We start from the raw sequence: 21,024 nt of genomic DNA, 5'->3' as shown, positions 1-21,024 counted from the left end.
CTGTACTGTAGGCACACAACACCAACTAACTCCTGAATATGCCTCTATTAGAGAACACCAGCAATAAAGGGAAGATACAGGTGTATACTGTGCCAGAGGCACACAACACCCACTAACTACTGCAGTTGCCTTTATGAGAGAACACCAGCAATAAAGGGTAGATACAGGAGTATACTATGCTGTGCTGTAGGCACACAACACCCACTAACTCCTGCAGATGCCTGTACAGGAGAACACCATCAATAAAGGGTAGATACAGGTGTATACTATGCTGTGCTGTAGGCACACAACACCCACTAACTCCTGCAGATGCCTGTATGAGAGAACACCAGCAATAAAAGGTAGATACAGGTGTATAATGTGCTGGAGGCACACAACACCCACATACTCCTTCAGATGCCTGTATGGGAGAATACCAGCAATAAAGGGTAGATACAGGTGTATACTATGCTGTGCTGTAAGCACACAACACCCACTAACTCCTGCAGATGTCTGTACAAGAGAACACCATCATAAATGGCAGATACAGGTGTATACTGTGCTGGAGGCACACAACACCCACAAACTCCTGCAGATGCCTGTATGAGAGAACACCAACAATAAAGGGTAGATACAGGTGTATACTGTGCCGGAGTCACACAACACCCACAAACTCCTTCAGATGCCTGTATGAGAGAATACCAGCAATAAAGGGTAGATACAGGTGTATGCTGTCTTGTAGGCACTCAACACCCACTAACTCCTACAGATGCTGGTATTAGAGAACACCAGCAATAAAGTGTAGATACAGGTGTATACTGTGCTGTGCTGTAAGCACACAACACCCACTAACTCCTGCAGATGTCTGTACAAGAGAACACCATCAATAAATGGCAGATACAGGTGTATACGGTGCTGGAGGCACACAACACCCACTAACTCCTGCAGATGCCTGTATTAGAGAACACCAGCAATAAAGGGTAGAAACAGGTGTATACTGTGCTGGAGGCACACAACACCCACTAACTACTACAGATGCCGGTATGAGAGAACACCAGCAATAAAGGGTAGATACAGGTGTATACTGTGCTGTGCTGGAGGCACACAACACCTACTAACTCCTGCAGATGCCTGTATGAGAGAACACCAGCAATAAAGGGTAGATACAGGTGTACACTGTGCTGTAGGCACACAACACCAACTAACTCCTGCAGATGCCTCTATTAGAGAACACCAGCAATAAAGGGTAGATACAGGAGCATACTATGCTGTGCTGTAGGCACACAACACCCACTAACTCCTGCAGATGCCTGTACAAGAGAACATCATCAAGAAAGGGTAGATACAGGTGTATACTATGCTGTAGGCACACAACACCCACTAACTCCTGCAGATGCCTATATGAGAGAATGCCAGCAATAAAGGGTAGATACAGGTGTGTGCTGTGTTGTGATGTGCTTTAGGCACACAGCACCAACTAACTCCTGCAGATGCCTGTATTAGAGAACACCAGCAATAAAAGGTAGATACAGGTGTATACTGTTCTGGAGGCACACAACACCCACAAACTCCTTCAGATGCCTGTATGAGAGAATACCAGCAATAAAGGGTAGATACAGGTGTATGCTTTCTTGTAGGCACACAACACTCACTAACTCCTGCAGATGCCTGTATGAGAGAATACCAGCAATAAAAGGTAGATACAGGTGTATACTGTGCTGGAGGCACACAACACCCACAAACTCCTACAGATGCCTGTATGAGAGAACACCAGCAATAAAGGATAGATACAGGTGTATACTGTGCCGGAGGCACACAACACCCACTAACTACTGCAGATGCCTTTATGAGAGAACACCAGCAATAAAGGGTAGATACAGGTGTATACTGTGCTGGAGGCACACAACACCCACAAACTCCTTCAGATGCCTGTATGAGAGAATACCAGCAATAAAGGGTAGATACAGGTGTATGCTGTCTTGTAGGCACTCAACACCCACTAACTCCTACAGATGCTGGTATGAGAGAACACCAGCAATAAAGGGCAGATACAGGTGTATACTATGCTGTGCTGTAGGCACACAGCACCCACCAACTCCTGCAGATGCCTGTATGAGAGAACACCGGCAATAAAAGGTAGATACAGGTGTATACTGTGCTGGAGGCACACAACACCCACAAACTCCTGCAGATGCCTGTATGAGAGAACACCAACAATAAAGGGTAGATACAGGTGTATACTGTGCCGGAGTCACACAACACCCACAAACTCCTTCAGATGCCTGTATGAGAGAATTCCAGCAATAAAGGGTAGATACAGGTGTATGCTGTCTTGTAGGCACTCAACACCCACTAACTCCTACAGATGCTGGTATTAGAGAACACCAGCAATAAAGTGTAGATACAGGTGTATACTGTGCTGTGCTGTAAGCACACAACACCCACTAACTCCTGCAGATGTCTGTACAAGAGAACACCATCAATAAATGGCAGATACAGGTGTATACGGTGCTGGAGGCACACAACACCCACTAACTCCTGCAGATGCCTGTATTAGAGAACACCAGCAATAAAGGGTAGAAACAGGTGTATACTGTGCTGGAGGCACACAACACCCACTAACTACTGCAGATGCCGGTATGAGAGAACACTAGCAATAAAGGGTAGATACAGGTGTATACTGTGCTGTGCTGGAGGCACACAACACCTACTATCTCCTGCAGATGCCTGTATGAGAGAACACCAGCAATAAAGGGTAGATACAGGTGTACACTGTGCTGTAGGCACACAACACCAACTAACTCCTGCAGATGCCTCTATTAGAGAACACCAGCAATAAAGGGTAGATACAGGTGTATACTGTGCCAGAGGCACACAACACCCACTAACTACTGCAGATGCCTTTATGAGAGAACACCAGCAATAAAGGGTAGATACAGGAGCATACTATGCTGTGCTGTAGGCACACAACACCCACTAACTCCTGCAGATGCCTGTACAAGAGAACACCATCAATAAAGGGTAGATACAGGTGTATACTATGCTTTAGGCACACAACACCCACTAACTCCTGCAGATGCCTATATGAGAGAATGCCAGCAATAAAGGGTAGATACAGGTGTGTGCTGTGTTGTAATGTGCTTTAGGCACACAACACCAACTAACTCCTGCAGATGACTGTATTAGAGAACACCAGCAATAAAAGGTAGATAAAGGTGTATACTGTCTTGTAGGCACACAACACCCACAAACTCCTTCAGATGCCTGTATGAGAGAATACCAGCAATAAAGGGTAGATACAGGTGTATGCTGTCTTGTAGGCACACAACACTCACTAACTTCTGCAGATGCCTGTATGAGAGAATACCAGCAATAAAAGGTAGATACAGGTTTCATAGTTTCATAGTTAGTAAGGTTGAATAAAGACACCAGTCCATCCAGTTCAACCTGAGTGAGTGTCTACAATTGTCCCTATCCCTGTACATTACACACTCACATTGGTCCCTACCCTCAAGGAGCCCACAATCCAAGATCCCCATTCATATACTAGGGCCAATTTTGGACAGAAGCCAATTAACCTACCTGCATGTCTTTGGTTTGTGGGAGGAAACCGGAGTACCCGGAGGAAACCCACGCAGGCACAGGGAGAACATGCAAACTCCAGGCAGGTAGTGTCATGGTTGGGATTTGAACCAGTGACCCTTCTTACTGCTAGGTGAGAGTGCTAACCACTACACCACTGTGCCACCACTGTGCTGGAGGCACACAACACCCACAAACTCCTACAGATGCCTGTATGAGAGAACACCAGCAATAAAGGGTAGTGTGAGGGGGTTCGCTCGGTAGCGGGTGTGTGTGACCCCCTGGATGGGTTCTCAACACAAAGTCAGGCACAGCAGACAGCGGTGTAGGTGCAAAAAACAAAAGGTCCGGTTTATTTAGGCTACATGCAGTGATACATATAACAGCCAAACAAAATAAAACAAGAAAATAAATCCTGGTCAGCTTGACCTCTAACTACACACGTAGACTCCCTGTCTAACAACTGGGTGCAGCCTTGTGCTGCCCCAGTCCCTGTCTCTATTGTAGGGGTTTGCCACACAGGCGTTAACTCACGGCACAGAACAGATCTCAGACTCCCCAGTCTATACACACAAAACTGGTTCCAGGATGGAGCATCTCCCTATGCATGCTGGGGTTTTTTGTAGAGGTCTTAATGAGCCCACTTACTTCAGCTGGGCTCATTAACTCTTCCCCTCTAATTGTAAAAGTCTGCATAAAGCCTGAATCTAGGACACACATATTTCCCATCCTGAATACAACCAGGTGATTTTACCTGCGTGCTGCCACATACCCCCCCCCCCCCCTCTTGTTTCAACCTTGGGGTTGTAACACAAGCAGCCAGACACGCATGTATCCGAGACAAAGCATCCACATTCCCCATTTTAACACCAGGGCGATGCTTAACTGTAAAGTTAAATTCCTGTAGGGCCAGGAACCACCTATTTACCCTTCTATTGGTCTCCTTGTTTTGAGCCATCCACTTTAAAGGAGCGTGATCAGTCACCAGGTCAAAGTGCCTACCTAGCAGATAGTACCGAAGGGAATCTAGAGCCCACTTCACTGCTAAACATTCCTTCTCAATCGTGGAGTAATTTACCTCATGGGACTTCAACTTCCTGCTGAGGTAAATGACTGGGTGCTCTTCCCCGTTCCAGACCTGGGATAACACTGCTCCTAACCCAACGTCTGATGCATCAGTTTGTACAACAAAGTCCTTAGAGAAGTCTGGTGAGTACAACACTGGCTGGCTACATAAGGCTGTTTTTAAGGACTGAAATGCTTCCTCAGCCTCTGGGGACCATTTAACCATAACCGACTCTTTCCCTTTTGTCATGTTGGTGAGGGGCACAGCCTGAGAAGCAAAATGGGGAATGAATCGTCGATAATAGCCAGCGATTCCCAGAAAGGCTCGTACCTGTTTCTTGCTGTTGGGACGTGGCCAACTCTGTATGGCCTCGACTTTATTGACTTGGGGTTTTATCACCCCCCTCCCAATAGTGTACCCAAGATATTTGGCCTCCTCCTGTCCAATGGTACACTTCTTTGGATTGGCCGTAACCCAGCTTCCCGGATAGAGTCTAGGACTGCTTGTACTTTTGGCAAATGTGAGACCCAGTCTGTGCTATGACTTGAAGCCTGATGAAGGAGCATGCATGCTCCGAAGCGCCGCTCTGCCTAGCCCGTCTCCTGAGGACATCGACTCCCCGAACACCGGACTAAAGGCACCACAGCTACCAGCACTACCCTGATTGCTCTGACCACTCCAAGGAAATACATGGAATAGACCAAAACACCTACCATCGGTCAATAAAGTCAGATGCCGGAAACCTTGCCTTACAGCCCTGCGAGTCACCCTCATGGACTTACGGATGAAACATTTTATCCCTGATGTGCCTGTACACCACTAATTTAATGTGAGTGTTTTTTAACCATTTCTAATAAATTTGAGCAACTTTACTGCTGCACTTAGAGGGCGCCGTCTCTCTCTCTATTTAAATGTGAGACCCAGTCTGTGCTATGGATAATCACATCATCCAGGTAAGCTGCAGCATATTTATGATGGGGCCTCAGAATCTTATCAATTTTCCGCTGGAATGTTGCCGGTGCATTCTGTAACCCAAACGGCATTCTCTTATATTGGAATGCCCCATCTGGGGTTACAAACGCAGTTTTCTCCTTGGCCGACTCGGCCAGGGGAATTTGCCAATACCCTTTGGTGAGATCAAGAGTTGTCATATATCGGGCTGTTCCCAGCCGGTCAACCAACTCATCTATACGTGGCATGGGGTAGGTGCCAAATTTTGTAACTTTATTTAATTGTCTAAAATCGTTACAAAACCGCCAGCTCCCATCAGGTTTGGGCACTAGTACAATAGGACTGGACCAGTCACTCTGGGACTCCTCTATCACACCCAATTCCAGCATCCTTTGAACCTCCCCACGTATTGCCTCCCGTCGGGCCTCTGGTATTCTATAAGGTTTTAGTTTTACCCTTTCTCCTGGCGGGGTGATAATGTCATGCTCTACGCCAGATGTTTGTCCCGGAAGCTCAGAGAAAATCTCTTTGTTACGAAGTACAAACTCTTTAACCTCCTGTTGTTGGAGTTTCGATAAGGTGTCTGCTATTCCAACCTCAGGAACTAAGCAATCAGGCTGTACTTGTGAAAAAGTCCCTGCGACTAGGGATTCCCTATCCCTCCAGGCTTTCAGCAGATTGACGTGATAGATCTGCTCCGGCTTTCGCCTTCCTGGCTGTCTAACCCTGTAGTTCACCTCACTAATTTTTTCAATTACTTCATATGGACCTTGCCATTTGGCCAGAAATTTGCTTTCAACCGTAGGGACTAGCACCAAGACCCTATCCCCCAGGTTAAAAGTACGTGTCTTGGCCCCACGGTTGTACACTCTCTGCTGTGCTAACTGCGCTTGGGTTAAATGTTCCTTTACAATTGGCATTACCTGTGCAATTCTATCTTGCATCAGGGCGACATGCTCAATCACACTCCTGTGAGGAGAACTCTCATTTTCCCAAGTTTCCTTGGCGATATCCAGCAGCCCTCTTGGGTGTCTCCCATAGAGCAACTCGAAGGGTGAGAAACCCGTAGAAGATTGGGGTACCTCCCTAATGGCAAACATCAGATAGGGTATTAGACAATCCCAATTCTTTCCATCTCTATCCACCACCTTCTTTAACATTTGTTTTAGGGTTTTGTTGAATCTTTCAACCAACCCATCTGTTTGGGGGTGATACACAGATGTACGCAATTGCTTCACTTTGTACAACTTGCATAATTCTTTCATAACCCGGGACATAAAGGGTGTACCTTGGTCCGTAAGCAGTTCCTTACAAATACCCACGCGGCTAAAAACAAGGGATAGCTCTTTGGCTATGGTTTTGGCCGAGGTATTTCGGAGAGGAATTGCTTCCGGATAACGGGTGGCATAGTCCAATATAACCAAAATGTACTGATGCCCCCTAGCAGACTTCATTATTGGACCTACCAAATCCATTGCGATCCTCTCAAAGGGGACCTCAATGATAGGAAGAGGTACCAGTGGGTTACGGAAATGTGGCATAGGTGCCGACTTCTGACACACAGGGCAGGAGGAACAATAATTTTCTATTTCCTTCATGACCCCAGGCCAATAGAATCTCTGCAATACCCTCTCTCTGGTTTTCTCTGTCCCCAGATGACCTCCCAGAATGTGTCCATGAGCCAATTCTAACACCAACTTCCTGTAAGGTTTGGGCACTACAAGTTGCTCAATGGTTTCTTCTGCCCTTTGAGCCACTTGATATAGCAGGTCCCTTTCCATAGTGAAGTAAGGATAAGGGCAAGTCTTATCTGGGTTCACTAACTCGCCATCTATTTTCACCACATTTTCCCGTGCCTTTATTAGGGTGGGGTCTTTTAACTGTTCTGTGGCAAAATTTTCCCTGTGAACCTCAAGATCCGAAAACTCCACAGACGGCATGTTTTCATCTGAGGATGTTGGCTCCTCCCCAGTTTCTCGAGTTTCCCCCGCCAATACCGACAAGGGAAATTCAGGAGAGTCCTCACCACTCCCAGAGGAATTCTGGTCATCTTCCTGGTTTATAGGGGCACCAATGGGGGCCTCAGGACAATCCCAGAGTTCCCAGAATTTTGGAAAATCCCTTCCCACAATAGCATCATGTGGTAACTGAGACACTAACCCCACCTGATGAGAGAGGTTACCTTTGGGGGTCTCAAAAAACACTGAAGTTACAGGATACTCTCGGGTGTCCCCATGCACACAAATAACAGCCACCCTGTTCTTCCCAGAGACCTCTGTAGTAACTAATTCAGCTTTTATCAATGTTACCAGGCTACCTGAATCTAGCAACACATCAACATGTCTACCATTAATACACATTTTACATAAATGTTTCTCAGGTCCCCGAATGGCAGTGCATGCAACTGTCGCAAACAGCGACTGACGTCTCTCCCTTATAAAGTCACATTGCATAGGCTCATCCACAACTGGGCAATTGGCTGCAATATGTCCCTCTTGCCGGCAGCGGTAGCAAATAATTTTTTTCGCTGCCTCTTGCAGCATGGGCTTCCTGGGCTGCTCCCGCCAGACCTTAGGTAGAACTCCCACCCTCTCACTCTCTCCACCCTCACCCCTTGGAGTCATCTTAACCACCACTGGGGATGATCTGGTCTTAGGGGGGAAAGTCCGTGAGTCCCTGGAAGAGGTGGTCAAGTTCTCTGTAGCCAAGTACCTCTCAACCAGATCCACAAGTTTATCTGCATTTTCTGGGTCTCCATGGCTTACCCATTTTTGGATGGCAGTAGGAAGAGCTCTCAGGAAACGATCCATAACCACACGTTCCACAATGTTTGGTGCGGTCAAAATCTCTGGCTGCAGCCACTTCCTGCTCAGGTGAATGAGATCATACATTTGAGACCTGGGAGGTTTTCCAACCTGAAAAGTCCAGTTATGCACACGCTGAGCCCGGACTGCCAGGGTGACACCCAGCCGTGCCAATATTTCTGCTTTTAGCACCACATAGTCTTTTGCTTGGTCAGGCTCTAGGTCATAATAAGCTTTCTGCGATTCCCCAGTTAACAGAGGGGCCACCAGTCCAGCCCATTGCTCCTTAGGCCACTTTTCCCTTTCAGCAGTCCTTTCAAATGTGGTCAAAAACACCTCCGGATCATCCTCTCCAGTCATTTTTGTCAGTAAACGGCTCACACCAAAGGTTGCGGTATTATTGTACCCACTTGCTTCATTGGTTTGCGGACGTTGCTGTATCAATGTCTCTATTTGCTGTTGAAAATTCTGCTCTTGCTTCTGCAACAGGTCTATGAAGCGGGCTTCAGATAGCTGCTGGGCTTGTTGCTGAGCTTCCAAACTCTGCTGCAAAGTTGCATTTGTCTGCTGCTGATTTGCATTTGCCTGCTGCTGGGCTTGTTGTTGAGCTGCAAGGCTCTTTTGTAAAGCTGCATTTGTTTGCTGCTGATTTGCATTTGCTTGCTGCTGGTTTGCATTTGCTAGAGCCAGCTGTCTCAGTATCTCCTCCATGCTGGCCTTAACAAAAAAAAAAAAAAAACTGCCAAAATTCTCCACCAACTGTGAGGGGGTTCGCTCGGTAACGGGTGTGTGTGACCCCCTGGATGGGTTCACAACACAAAGTCAGGCACAGCAGACAGCGGTGTAGGTGCAAAAAACAAAAGGTCCGGTTTATTTAGGCTACATGCAGTGATACATATAACAGCCAAACAAAATAAAACAAGAAAATAAATCCTGGTCAGCTTGACCTCTAACTACACACGTAGACTCCCTGTCTAACAACTGGGTGCAGCCTTGTGCTGCCCCAGTCCCTGTCTCTATTGTAGGGGTTTGCCACACAGGTGTTAACTCACCGCACAGAACAGATCTCAGACTCCCCAGTCTATACACACAAAACTGGTTCCAGGATGGAGCATCTCCCTATGCATGCTGGGGTTTTTTGTAGAGGTCTTAATGAGCCCACTTACTTCAGCTGGGCTCATTAACTCTTCCCCTCTAATTGTAAAAGTCTGCATAAAGCCTGAATCTAGGACACACATATTTCCCATCCTGAATACAACCAGGTGATTTTACCTGCGTGCTGCCACAGTAGAAACACGTGTATACTGTGCCAGAGGCACACAACACCCACTAACTACTGCAGATGTCTGTATGAGAGAACACCAGCAATAAAGGATAGATACAGGTGTATACTGTGCCGGAGGCACACAACACCCACTAACTACTGCAGATGCCTTTATGAGAGAACACCAGCAATAAAAGGTAGATACAGGTGTATACTGTGCTGGAGGTATTTTTTGGGAGAATGAGTTTGCCTCCAGAGCTTCAACCATAGTCTTATGGGGTATCCCCATTAGCATTAGGGTCCTGTTCGTTCCGCCACCTATCTCCTCGCTCATTCCCAGGTGCTGCAATTGGGCAGCTAAGAAGTAGCTCCTTGGGTGTGGTACTGCCATTCCTCCTTTTCTTGTTGGTGATTGCAAAGTTTGTAAAGCAATCCTTGATACTCCCCCTCTCCATATGAGTTCTCGAAATAGTACCTCTATTTTCCTAAACCATTTTATATCTACCCATATCAGGGAGTTGTGTAACACATATAATACCTGCGGCATCCGTACCATTTTAATCAGATTACATCTCCCTGCAGTCGATAATGGGAGTCTCTTCCAAATTTCAATTTTATTTTTAAATTGAGCTATTAATGGGACAACATTATCGCTTATATATTTATTGGGAACTCTTTGTATATATATCCACAGGTATTTCATACATTCCACTACTTCCAGCTGCGGACCTGTCACTGGGCTTTGACTCCTCAATTTATCCACTGGCATAAGGGCTGATTTTTCCCAGTTTATAACCAGTCCCGAGAACCTCCTAAAATCTATAATGAGTTTCATCTCCTGCCTGAGGGACTGCTCTGTGTCCCCCAGGAAGAGGAGAATATCGTCCGCATATAACGCGATCCTCTCTTCCCTCATCCTCCTTTGGAAGCCAACCATATTCGTATTGGATCTAATTGCAATAGCTAACGGTTCTATCGCCAGGGCGAAAATCAGGGGCGACAGAGGGCAACCCTGTCTTGTCCCCCTCTCAAAAAAATCTTATCTGAGTACTCATTATTAACCCTGATTCTGGCACTAGGGCCATTATACAGAGTTTTTACCCACGCAATAAGCGTGGGACCAAACCCAAATTCGCCCAGTACATGCCAGAGATATCTCCATTCTAAACTATCGAAGGCTTTGATTACATCCAGAGCCATTATGCCTTTTTACCTTCGTTTTCTGTTGGTACCTGCAGATTAAGATATAATCTTCTTATGTTCATACTTGTAGACCTACCCGGGATGAATCCCGTTTGATCGGGATGTATCAATCTGGAGATAATTTTATTCAACCTAATGGCTAATACTTTGGCTAATATTTTAGCGTCCGCACAAAGGAGGGAGATAGGTCGATAAGATTGAGTTTACAATGTATCCTTCCCCTCCTTGTGCAAGACTATTATCGTTGCTTTGGTCATTGAGGTAGGCAATCTCCCTTCCTCCTTTGCCCAATTAAATACTTTAAGAAGCTCTGGCAGCAATATTTTGCCGTAATATTTATAGGTTTCCATAGGGAGACCATCTGGTCCTGAGGATTTCTTATTGGCCATTTCCGACACTGCACATTGAATTTCCTCTATCGTTAATGGGGCTACCATTATCTCCCTCTCTTCCTTGGTAAGGGACGGTATTTTAATATTTGCAAAGAACCTGTCCATGTCCTCGTCGCCCACCGCCCCCTGTGAACTGTACAGTTTTGCATAAAATGCCCTGAAGGTATCTGTAATCACTGATCCCTGTGCTGAGATTTCTCCCTTCTCTGTCCTGATCACTGGAACGGTGGATGGCGAGGAGTTACTTCTTACTATCTGTGCCAGCATCTTTCCTACTTTTTCCCCTTCCCCATACTCCACTTGTTTCTGGAACAGTCTTTTATTCTCTATTTTCCTAATAATCACTACCTTATGTTCCTGTTGTTTCTCTAGCCATATTTTTTGTTTCTCTGGGGTGGGGTTTTCTATATATGCTCTTTCTGCTACTACTAACTCCCTTTTAACATTGTTCTCCCATTCACTGGATGTCTTCTTAATGTTTGCTACATGTTGGATAAGAATACCCCTGAGGTAGGCCTTTAATGCATGCCATATCACTCCTCTTTCTGCAGACTCATTATTAAACTTTATGAACTCTGCTAATTTAAATAGCACCTTATCAGAATCTCCAATTAACTCAAACCATACTGGATTCATATTCCATACTCTTGGGGGTCTTATCCCCCCTAAATTTACCGATACTGTCACTAGTGAGTGATCTGACACCCCCCTGGGTTGATAGACTATTTCCCTTACTACATGACTTGCCTCCTCATTCCCAAGAACTAAATCTTTTCTTGAGAGTGAGGAGTATGAGCTTGAGAAACATGAATATTGTAACAGATCCGGGTTACACATTCTCCACATATCGAACAATCCCCCCTCCTGCAAGAATCGGGACAACCGGGTATCAACCTCCATCTGCATATATATTCCTGGTGGAAATGTATCCTGGTTTTTATTAATGACCTCATTAAAATCTCCCATTACTATAACTGGCATCCCGGATTTATCCGCTATAAATTCCATTAAACAATATAGAACTTTCAGTTTAAATGGTGGAGGAATATAAATATTTGCAAAAACATACTCCTGATTTTCAATTGCACAATGTAGAAAAATGTATCACCCTTCTTTATCTATGCTGATCTGCCGGCAGAAGAACGCCACCTTACCAACACAGCCACCCCTTGAATAGGAGGTGTGAAATGAGTGGAACTGAGCTTGAAATTTCCTGCTCTGACTTTTTGATTTAGTTTCTTTAGTTAGGTGTGTCTCCTGTAGGCAGATCAGCCCTGCATCACACCTTTCCAGGGTGTCAAACACCACTGCTATTTTTACAGGGGCCCCTAGCCCTCGGATATTCCAAGAGCCAATATTCAGAACTCTAGACTGCATAACTCTAGAAGGAGAGAGGAAAAAAAAACAGAGAGAAAAAAAGAAAAAAAAAACAAACATTGAAAATTGGAATTAGAGTTCCTTGGCACTGAGTAGAAATGATCCCTACATCTCCCCCAGTAATCCATGGCGGGGAAGGGGGCACAAGAAGGGGGTATAGGAAAAAAAGTGAGACCCCACTCGATAAACACCCTAATAAATTTATACAACCCTTTATACTTCATAGTGTCATCCCTTCTCAATCTTCCCTTATGAATACAAAATATAAACTTTACATCTGTACATATTCTTGCCCCGTGTTTACTCGTTACTTTTAATTTATCATCTATGACTGTGCAAATTTTGCCCTTTTCTTGTGCTTTATATACTTCAATATTCCCTAATTCCTCCCCCCTCCCCCCTTCATACCAATCCAGGTTACCCCTAGGGGCTTTTTCCGTGACCACTACACTCCCACCCACACCTTCTTGCTCCCTCCCCTCCCCTCTTTCTCTTGTGCTTGCATCCCAACCCCCCTCCCTACCCCCCCACCCCCCACCCCCATACTCAACAACATCCCATTTCGACCCTCCCCTCTTCTCATTCATAAATTCCTATTATACTGTGTGCCACTCACTACACCCTGACTCAAGTATATCATGCTAATTTTTTTTTTCAAATACAGTGCACCCGATGCACCCCCCTGTGCAAATGTTCCCCCCCCCCCCAAAAAAAAGGGAAGAGAAAAGAAAAAAGAAATGGAAGGGAAGGGAACCATATATATGAAAGAGCACATCACTTCCTCAATAACTGATCTCCCTTCTCCTGCACCCATGCCGATACGCTTGCCGGGGTGTCAAAAAATAAAGTCTCTCCCAATGCTACTACCCGTAACTGAGACGGATAGAGAAAAGCGTATGTAACGTCCAGTTTCTGAAGTCTGCTCTTGGTCTCAATAAATTCCCCTCTGCGCTTCTGGAGATCTGGGGAAAAGTCAGAGTAAAACAAAATTTTTGCACCTTTATAAGTAATACTCCCCATTTCCCTGGCCTTGCGAAGTAGAACAACTTTATCTCGATAATTCAAGAATTTCAGTAACACAGATCTAGGCTGGCCCCCCCGATGCAGAATTCTAAATGGAACTCTATGTGCCCTTTCTATTGCAAATTGTTGGGAAAAGGTCTCTCTACCAAACACTTCGATGAACCAAAAAAAAACTCAATTGTATCAGAGCCTTCACACTTCTCCGGGAGGCCTATCAGTCTTATATTGTCCCTTCGGAGTCTGTTTTCCATTTCGTCCAGTTTCCCTTCAAATTTACCCATCTGTATTTTTAGATCTTTAACCTCTTGGTTCAGTGGGTACACCTCATCTTCAATCTGACAGATTCTGCCCTCTGCTGCTGTTATTCTATCAACCATTATCTGAAGTTCCTGCAGCATGAGGGCCAGCTCTTCTTTAATACTTCTTGTTTGATCGCATAGCTCTACCAATGACTGTTTACAAACATTAACTGCCCCCAAGACCTCCTTCAACGTTGGTTCTTCTTCTCTATCTATTTGTCATGGTTATGCAGTGATCTTCCTGTGTTTGCTTACCTTCCCTCATGTCTTCAGACTAAGAAGCCAGCCACTTCCACCTGGTGGTTTTTATAACCTCTCCTCTAAGCATGGCTCCACCCCAGGCCCTATCAGGGAGCCCTATATTAACCTGTGCACTGCAGGCCTCAGTGCTGATCAACCATTGTGTATTCTTTGTGTGTTAGCGTCCGCTTTCCTGCTGTGTGCTCTGCTACTGGTTTCCGTTACCGACTTTGGCGTGTCTTGACTATCCTTGTTTGCCTGTGATCCTGACCTTTTGGCGTGTACCCGACTATTCTTGTCTGCTTGTGGCCCCGACCTTGGCTTTGTCCCTCATCCCTATCCTCCTGTTGCCTACTGTGGGTGTGAGCTGGGGGACCCTGGGGGTCGCGACCTGGAGCCAGTTGCAGCCAAGTCCATCCTCCCCACTGGAGGCTCTGGTGAACACCTGCTGGCTCTTAGACTCCGCGCCCCAGGGAATCTCACACTCTTTCCCCAGTGGGATCTGTCCCCCATCTGCAGCAGTCAGCCGTAGGGTCCACAACCTTGCAGTACACTTCTGATCCTACGGTGTGCACCTGTCACCTCGCCTCAAGGTGACCTGACAGTTTGATCAGCCATGGACCCGGCTGATGTGCCGCTTCCTGCAGATGATCCATTGCAGAGCTTAGTTTGGCGACTTGAGACCCAAGAATCGCATCAGACCCAGGTGATGCAATTCCTTCAGGATTTGGCATCCCGTTTTGAACAGGTTCAGGCCTCATTAGGACCCCCGGTTCAACAACCTCAACCGCTATCTGCCGCTGCACCTATCGCATCAGTCGCAGCCACACATTCATTACAACTACCAGCTCCAGTCCATTTCTCTGGGGACTCCAAGGCTTGCAGGGGGTTCCTTAGCCAGTGCACAATTCATTTTGAACTTCTGCCCCAAAACTTCCTGTCCGATCGGGCAAAAGTCGCATATATCATATCCCTCCTGTCCGGCGAGGCGTTAGCCTGGGCCGCCCCTCTGTGGGAACTGAATGATCCAGTGGTTTCTAGCCTGTCTGATTTCTTGAAACTTTTTCGGAATATCTTCGAGGAACCGGGTCGTGTCTCCTCAGCGGCTAGCGCTCTTTTACGTCTCCGTCAAGAGTCCGCTTCTGTGGGACAGTATGCTCTTCAGTTCCGTATCCTCTCAGCTAAATTGAGCTGGAATAATGAGGCCCTAGTTGCAACCTTTTTACATGGCCTCTCTGATAGAGTGAAGGATGAATTAGCAGGAAGATCCCTTCCTGCTGATCTGGACAGTGTCATCACCTTGTGTAACCAGATCGATATTCGCTTTCAGGAGAGGGCCCTGGAAAAAATACGCCAGCACTCCCCGTTCTTTAGGCAGCCTGAGTCCCCAGTCCCTTCTCCTCGATCCGAGGAGCACCCCCTGCCTACCGAGGAACCTATGCAGTTGGGCTGGACTAAGTTATCTCCCGAAGAACGCGCTAGGCGCAGAACTCTGGGCCTATGCCTCTATTGTGGGGCCAAAGGTCATTTCCGTGACACTTGTTCTCTTCGTCCGGTAAAACGCTCAGGGCTAATACATCTGGAAGGTGGAGTATTAGACCCTGAAATATCACCTTCACCTTCTCGTCTTCTCCTTTCTGTGTTGCTTCATGTCGGTGCTTCCTCTCGTTCGGTCTCAGCACATCTGGATTCCGGAGCCGCTGCCAATTTCATGGATTGGGAAGCTGCATCCTCCATGAGACTTACCCTTTTGCCCCTTACAATGCCATTGGTGGTCTTGGCGATTGATTGCACTGTTCTCCCAGGGGGCCCTATCCGCTTCCAGACTATTCCTGTTAAGATATCAGTAGGGAAACTCCACCAGGAGTGGATATCCTTCCTTGTCTTACCTAAGGCTTCATCTCCTATCATATTAGGCATTCCTTGGTTACGGTTCCATTCTCCACACGTTGACTGGTCTGCTGGACAGATCCTGGCTTGGGGTTCCTCCTGTTCCTGTTCCTGCCTACTCAAGGGTACCCCAAAGGAGAGACTACCTGTTTACACCATCCCAGTATCTTTTGCTTTTCCTGCTGTATATAGCGATCCCTGCGGTACGTCCTGCAATAGTCGGACTGGTGCACTCTCTGGGTTATGTGGTACTCTGGATGAGGAGCCCACCTATGAACCTGAGTCGATCATTCACTCCAGTTCGCATAAGCATTTACCTTTGCCTGTCCCTAATCTCCCTTGGACGCACAGCCAGGCTAACTTGTCTGAAAGTTCCAGAGTCGCTATGCCTTGTGATGCGATTGAGATGGTCGCTACATCTGACAATACTATTCAATCGGCCTCTGCACCACTTATGCCAGTCCAGCCCATGCCCAATGAGCTTCCTGCTTCTTGTTCAGGACCTTCCGTGACCCAGCCTCACCCTACTGCTACTATGTTCGTTCAAACCCATTTAAGAGGCTCAATCCATCCTTTGAATAGAATACCTCATTCTGCCAGGAGGGGTTTTCAATCTTTTTCTCAGGGTACTCTGCATTCTGTTTCTGTTTCAGCTACCCAGCTTGACTCTTGTGACATGTCACTTTCTATCCAACCTGACCTCAGGGATCCACTGACCTCTGCCCAGTCTGGTGGTCTGGTTATGGATGCCCAACTCATCTTTAAGGGTCTGGGGGACCCAGCTCAGACTCCTGATCTTCTCATGCCCTTACCCATTCCTAAAAAGCCTTTAGTCCTCAAGTCCCCTCGTCCTCTCCCTACCTCTGTTTCGGTCTCTGAGGATAATCTAAAATACGAGGTTAGTCAAGTTTTGGATTCCTGGTTCCGTAAAGGCATTCTTCAGTACCTCGTACTTTGGAAAGGGTTGGGTCCTGAGGAGAGGTCTTGGATCACTGCATCTGAGGTCTTTTCTCCCTGTCTGTTAAGGAGGTTCCATCTGGAGTTTCCCTTTAAGCCTGGACCCAGGCAGGGAAGGGGGAGGCCTCGTAAGAGGGAGGGTACTGTCATGGTTATGCAGTGATCTTCCTGTGTTTGCTTACCTTCCCTCATGTCTTCAGACTAAAAAGCCAGCCACTTCCACCTGGTGGTTTTTATAACCTCTCCTCTAAGCATGGCTCCACCCCAGGCCCTATCAGGGAGCCCTATATTAACCTGTGCACTGCAGGCGTCAGTGCTGATCAACCATTGTGTATTCTTTGTGTGTTAGCTTCCGCTTTCTTGCTGTGTGCTCTGCTACTGGTTTCCGTTACCGACTTTGGCGTGTCTTGACTATCCTTGTTTGCCTGTGATCCTGACCTTTTGGCGTGTACCCGACTATTCTTGTCTGCTTGTGGCCCCGACCTTGGCTTTGTCCCTCATCCCTATCCTCCTGTTGCCTACTGTGGGTGTGAGCTGGGGGACCCTGGGGGTCGCGACCTGGAGCCAGTTGCAGCCAAGTCCATCCTCACCACTGGAGGCTCTGGTGAACACCTGCTGGCTCTTAGACTCCGCGCCCCAGGGAATCTCACGCTCTTTCCCCAGTGGGATCTGTCCCCCGTCTGCAGCAGTCAGCCGTAGGGTCCACAACCTTGCAGTGCACTCCTGATCCTATGATGTGCACCTGTCACCTCGCCTCAAGGTGACCTGACACTATTAAGGGCACCTGCGTGGGGATTGTTTCAGATCTTCCAACAACACCCATACTTTTATTATTTGTGTGTTTTGCACCCGCTTGCGTTAACTGCCCTTGACTCTTTCTGTCCGTTGAAGGTTTTACTTGACTCCCCTGTCCCCCCTTAGTTGGTGTATTATCGGGAGTGTGAGCATATTTTTCCAACTTGGCTGCTGCTAATATCCCAGTTGTTGCAATGGGCTGGGGACCTTTTTCCTTATCTTTGTCCTTGGCCGATCTCAGTGATTGTATTCCAACATTTTCCTGCCCAACGTGCTCCTCCCCTCTCCTCCTTGCAGACATGATTCAAATCCACAAATATCCCACAGGAGCTTCCCTTCCCCCTTTATCCCACTCTCTCCTTACTCTCTTCAAAAAAAGGCGAAGTGAGAGAGAGAAAAAAAACAAAGGGGGGGGGTAATTTTTCCTGGGCCAAAGCTCACAAAAAAATAAAAATAAAAGAAAGGGGGGGGACTAATAGGCATTCTTAATCGTGACACGATTGAGACCCATATAAACTATACAAGGTCTCAGTTCACTGCTCTTCTTTTTCACAAAGAAGAAACCAGCACCAGCACCAGCAGGAGACAAGGACTTGTGGATGAAACCTTGAGAAAGTGCGTCAGCAACATACTCCTCCCTGGCCTTATCCTCCAAGACCGACAAAGGGAAAACCCAGCCACGAGGAGGTATGGCACCAGGTTGAAGGTCAATTGCGCAACCATAAGACCGGTGTGGAGGCAAACTACCGGCTTGACCTTTATCAAAGACATCGCCAAAATCACGGTACACCTCCGGCGGGGAGTGAAGTGGTGCACAGGACCTTGAATACCTTCAGGAAGCATGTCTCACTGCATTGTGGTGACCAGGAGAGAACCTCAGCACGGAGCCATTCAAAAGAGGGGTTGTGCCTCTGTACCCAAGGATAACCAATAACCAGCAGAAACCTGGGTGAGGAAATAACTTGGAATTGGATTATCTCATGGTGAAGAGCCCCTACGGCCATGGACAACGGAAGCGTCTCATGAGTCACATGGGCAGGCTGTAAAGGTCTCCTGTCAAGAGCCTCAATGGCAAGTGAAGTGTCACGCAGCTGCCGTGGAATCAAGTGCTGTGAAACAAATGCAGCATCAATGAACAGGCCTGCAGCCCCAGAGTCGATTAGAGCCTGTATCAAACTGGACGACTCAGCCCAAGAAAGGGTGACCAAAACCAGGGGCTTATCCTTCTGGATAACTGGGGACGAAACAACGCCACCTAAGGTCTGTCCATGACAGGACCTCAAGGTTCGGGCGTTCCCTGGACGGGAAGGACAAGACTTCAAAAAGTGACCTGCCTGGCCACAATAAAGGCACAAACTCTCCCTCCTCCTAAAGGCTCTCTCATCCGCAGAGAGACGCTTGAAGCCCAGGTGCATGGGTTCATCTTCACTGACCAACTCGGTACCAGGAGGCATGGGAGGTGAGGGAGGTATGGGTGGGACTACAAAGCTCGGAGGCAAACGTAGAGGAGGCTTCCGCAAGCGGTCCTTAAGAGAAAGTCGTTGTCTGAGTCTGGAGTCAATGAGGATGGCAAATGAGATCAAGCTCTCCAACTCAGTGGGTATATCTCGGGCTGCTATCTCATCATTGATGGAATCTGAGAGACCATGAGAAAAAGCAGCCACAAGGGCCTCATTGTTCCAAACAACCTCTGCTTCCAGAGTACGGATATCAATGGCGTAGTCTGCAACAGTTCTTGTACTCTGTTTGATGGACATGAGGCACTTGGCAGCAGAAGCGGAGCGTGGGGGAACGTCAAAAACCCTTTTAAAGGAGGCCACAAACTGAGGGTAACTCAAGACAACAGGTTTTTGCGTCTCCCATAGAGGGTTAGCCCAGGCCAAGGCTCTCTCAGAAAGCAAAGATATCACAAAACCTACTTTGCTTCTGTCCGTGGGAAACGCCTGGGGAAGCATTTCAAAGTATATCTCAACCTGATTGAGAAACCCTCTGCATTGAACTGGTTCACCCCCAAATCGCTGGGGAAGCGGAGCAGAACCAGACATACCTCTTGTAGAGGTAATACTCAAGGCGGGTGCCTGCACAGAGACTGACGCAGCAGCAGGGACGGCCTGCAACTCAGGTTGTACCGGAGTAGGCACCGTGGGGGATTCCAGGTGAGCCGTACGATTCAGGAGCGTTTGTAACGCCAAGGCAAACTGATCCATGCGGTGATCTTGCTCATCCAATCTGGAAAAAATATTACCAACAAGTGGATTGACTGTATCTTCTGAATCCATGGCCTTCGCGTACTGTCAGAAACCATGAATCAGCCTGAGTCAGAAGTACAAATAAATCACACTTGTTTATTAATAAAAATAATAAGGTAAATAGAAAAAGCGCAGTCAAGCATAGCCAGAGTCCAGTAACCAGATCGGGTAGTCAGCCAGTCCAAAGTTCATTAACCAGATCGGGTAATCAGCCAGGCCGGAAGTCAGGGATCCAAGGAGAGCAACTGCAAGCAGGATAAGAAGCCAGGTGGGATGTCAGCAAGTCAGTCTTGAAACAAACAGCAGGAGATGGTTCCCTGTGATGTGACCAATGCGAAGGCAAATTAAAAAGTGAGCTGGAAGGCTTTAAATAGGCAGGTCAGATGAGCATCATCAGGAACAGCTGGTAACTGTGGAAAGAGAAGAGAGCTGGCAATCAGCCGACAGCTGAGCGGCCAGCCCAGAGGAGGAAGGGCTAAGCCAGCCCTGACAGTGTCCAACGATCGCGATCCCACGTTGCCGTAGCAACGCCAAAACTGGAGCCAATACCTTGGTAAAGACTCAGGGGGCAGAAGCCAGACCAAAAGGAAGAGCCACAAACGGCAGAAACTTTTGATGCCGGAGGCATATGGGTATGTGCAGGTACGCATCCTGGATGTCTAAGGATACCAAGGAGTCCCCTTGATGGAGTGCAGCGACTACTGAGCGACCTGAGTCCATTCTGAACCTCTGCACTTTTACTAAGTGATTGAGGGCTTTTAGGTCCAATATTGGATGTACCCCTTCCTTCTTGGGAACCGCAAACAGATTTGAGTAGAATCCCTGGAAGCATTCTGATTCTGGAACCGGTACAATCACCCCAAGATTCAGCAGGTCCCTTACTGCCCCCAAGAGGGCCTCCTGGCAAACTCCCAAAGGCGACTTGACATGGGTGAGGGCAAACCTTCATGCGG

Source organism: Lithobates pipiens, unplaced genomic scaffold (genome assembly GCF_037356315.1).
Source record: "Lithobates pipiens isolate NorthernLeopardFrog02 unplaced genomic scaffold, aLitPip1_a1.2 Scaffold_8, whole genome shotgun sequence".
NCBI classification, from domain to species: Eukaryota; Metazoa; Chordata; class Amphibia; order Anura; family Ranidae; genus Lithobates; species Lithobates pipiens.
The sequence above is the reverse complement of the archived record's forward strand: the minus strand, read 5'-3'. Positions refer to the sequence as shown.